This window comes from Corvus hawaiiensis, chromosome 3, assembly GCF_020740725.1.
Source record: "Corvus hawaiiensis isolate bCorHaw1 chromosome 3, bCorHaw1.pri.cur, whole genome shotgun sequence".
Lineage (NCBI taxonomy): Eukaryota > Metazoa > Chordata > Aves > Passeriformes > Corvidae > Corvus > Corvus hawaiiensis.
The window spans coordinates 59,174,918-59,178,531 of record NC_063215.1 but is presented as its reverse complement, the minus strand read 5'-3'; positions in this window follow the sequence as shown (position 1 = coordinate 59,178,531).

The window sequence follows — 3,614 nt, the reverse complement described above, 5'->3', positions numbered from 1 at the left end:
GCCGCGCCCCCCCCCGCCCGAGCTCCCCCGCGCGCCGCTCCCGCCCGCTCTTTATTTGCGGGTTCTCTGCGCTACAAAATGGCGCCCAGGGAGGAAATGAGCGCCCGCCCCGCCCCGCGGGCGGTGGCTGAGCGCGCACGCAGCGCGGGGCGGCGGCAGGAGGCGCCGCAGCGGTGCCGGGTCGCGGTGCGGGTACCTTGGGCTGCTTGTGGGGCGGCTACCGCGGGGAATCGTCGCTCGCCCCGCCGGGAAGCGGCGGCTCCCGCGGGTTATTAGAGCGCCGATTTAAAGACCGTCGGTCAAACGGGCCGCGCAGCGTTGGTATTCCTGGGGTGCCGCGCGGCCTCCTGCCGGCGGGGGGCGCTGCTGTCCGGCCGGAAGGGGCGAGTGGCGCCCGTCTCCCGCCAAAGCGGCTGAGGGGAGCGGGAGCCCGGCGCCTCCTGGGTAAAGCGCTTGGCGCCTTCCCGGAAGGCTGGCGGAGAAGATGGGATATCTGGGAAGGAAAAGTGCGCGCAGCAGTAAATAAGGCAAGATGGGTGCCGCGCTTGTCAGCGTGACTGTCGGGGCTGCCTGTCCCCCGGCCGCCGCTCGGCGGCGTCGGTGCGAGCCAGTATCGTCAGTGGCTAATGAAAGATAAAGGACTTAAATTTCACCTGCCTCCAAAGAAATGAAACATCCGTTTCCTCGTTTGGGAATAAAAACCAATAAAGTACAGTTTGCCCTTTATTGCAGTCTAGCACTGAGCTGGTGCTTAAATAAAGTTCATCCTTCTTACCATCCGTAAGCTTCACATTCCGCAAGCTGTGCTATTGGGTAAATGCTTCTGCTTTTTGCCGGCAACGTCGTAAAGTTGCTGCAGGCTAAAATAGTCTGTCAGCTGCGTTGCACAGATGAAACTGATTGTCACTATGTCAGTGCTGAAGGTGCTCCAGAAATCTCTCCTGACTGCTACTGGTAGCAGAAAGAATATAATCACTACAGAACAGAACCCAATGCACGTGGTCCAATATCCACATGTATGTGTATACATGAATACACAGATTTTTTTCGGTGAGAACTTAAAACGTTTCAAAACCACGCTACAAGTGATTTGATGTGGCTACCCAAGGTAGGGTGGTAAGGTGACCACAAGGAGAAAGGACCTGAATAAATTCCTTTGAAGTCTTACCTCATTTAAAAGTGAAAAGAGATACACTGTGATTATTGTACACTGTTTCCTGCTTCTGCTTTTCTTGCAGGTATTTGTTTTAAGCATTCAAGATACCAATTAACAGATGAAGCCATCGCTGGATATGGCAGCATGAGAGATGCACTGAAATATTAGAGTAGGCCTTAATATGAACATTAATGTAGCAAATTGACTTGATTTCCTCATGTGCAAACGTAAACATTACAGTACTAAAAATGCACATAAGCCAAGCAGGATAAGAAATTGAAACTTTTTCTACATAAAATAGATGCAGAGGTACACTCAAGGCTGCTTCTATTCTGTGTATAACATACCTAACATTTTCTGTCTATCAGTGGTGATTTAAACTCAAGATCTCCCAGTATTTTGTCTAGAGTTTGGCTACTTTCTGTTATGTTCAGAAGCCAGACCTCCTTTGTGTCTTCTTAGTAGTACAAATAAAGGGTCTAGCTCAGATACACTCTAAGGAGTGGGATGGTAAACCTTCCACCATTGTTTGTGTTCATGAGCACGTAGAAAGTATTCCTGCATTTTTTACCCCTTGTCAGCACCTAGTTATTTTTAATTTATCTCTACAAGTGTAGATTACATTTGTGGGAAATATGCTAGCTGAGCAAGAAGCAGGCAGCCAGGGACATGTAGAGATAAGTGGAATCATCCTGCAGAGCTTAATATTCTGGGATGTCTTCCTTCAGTATTTTCAAATTAGTAAGTGTATTATCAAGCTACACCTATAATTTTTGTTTAGGGAAATAAGGGCAACAATTTGGTAACCAGTGCTCTGGTACCTTTGGGAAGAGGACATTTAACTGAAATACTCTTTTGTTCTGTTTGCTCATCACATTACACAGTGAGAACTAACCTGGGACTTTCTAGTGCTGCTGGAACAAATGTGTTGACACCCACCTTGGGTTGTATCTGGAGTAACTGGAGTAAATTAGCTTTTCAAGTAATAGGTGGTATCATAACCCCCAGCAGCAGCATCGGTCCTTGCATGAGAGGGCACATCATGATCTGTCCAACACAAAAGCCAAACTCATATATTGATTCACCTATAATGATAAAATGGGATAGGAACCAGATTATGAATGTGTGGGCAGGACAGCTCACCCCTGGGTTTTAGGTTCCTTGAATGACGGTGTGTTACTCATTAACTTAATTATCCATTAACTAGATGGCTCCTCCTTGGTTTTACCTCCTCAGTTCTGGGTTTCTATTCCACCCCTTGGTTTCACATGGAAGCCCTCTGGACCAACACAGCCACCATAATGTTTCCCAGCTCTGAGGGATGCTGTTTGTCCCCAGGGAAGGCAGGCTCTGAGGGAAAATGCTTCCTACTGTAAAACACTCATAAAAATAATTAGTCTGCAGGTCAGGAAAGCAAGGAATTAGAGGGAAAATGAGATAAAGCCTTTCTCAAAAGTAAAAAGAAAATGCTTGGAGTACCGTACGTACATTTCTTGGCATTTTAAAGGACCTTGAAGTATCAGGAACTAAAGAAAGGCCAGTCGGCTCTTGCAAAGGCTGTCCTTGACTTGCAAGGACAGGAAATGGAGCAAGGCAAACCCATGGTATATCTGCAGCAGAGAATGAGCTCTCAGGTGCACTGGAAAAGGCTGCTGCAGCCTACAGGTGTGGGAGAAAGAGAAAACCTATGGATTGCTGCTCTGAGAAGAAAGTGATACAGAGAGGTCCGTCAGGTAACTAGTTGTTAAAGATCTGGGCAGCAGAAAGCCCAACTTTGACATCAGTGAACTCTCTCTCTTTTAGAGAAGCTTCCTGAATACTAGGCTGCAGACTTAGTGCTGTCTTTATATCTCCTTAAAACAAGCTTTTATGGCTCTTAGTGGAATTATCACATATTTTTCTTACATCTTTATAACAAGAAGTTACTAAACTTCTTCAGAAAGCTTTTACAAGGATTATTTTTAATTACCAGTAAATTTTAACAGTTTTTATATATATGCGTGTGTGTGTGTATATCTATATATATATCTATATATCTATATATAAATTCCTGGAAAGCATATAAAGTCAGCTGTATGATAACGTACAGCTACACAGACCCAATTTGATTTGCATCTCTTGTCTCTGAGATGGCAGCACTTGCAGTGTTCCCACACCCCTATGAATCTATGTGTGCCTCAGAGTGGTCAGGTGTTTTTTCCTGTTAGGGACTGACCACGCCAGTGAGTGAACTCCAGAGCTTGTCCTGAAGACATCCCCTGACTGATAATCCATCCAGATACAATTACAGCCAAATGGTGACTCAAGTTAAACTCGTTTTTGGGGATACTTGATAAATACTGCAAGCTTGCATTTGGAGTACAGCTGTGCACATAGTTGCTAAGGATATAAGCCCAGGTATTTACTACACTTTTTTTTAAACCATAGAAAGGCTGAGATAGTTTTAATAGTGCAAAAG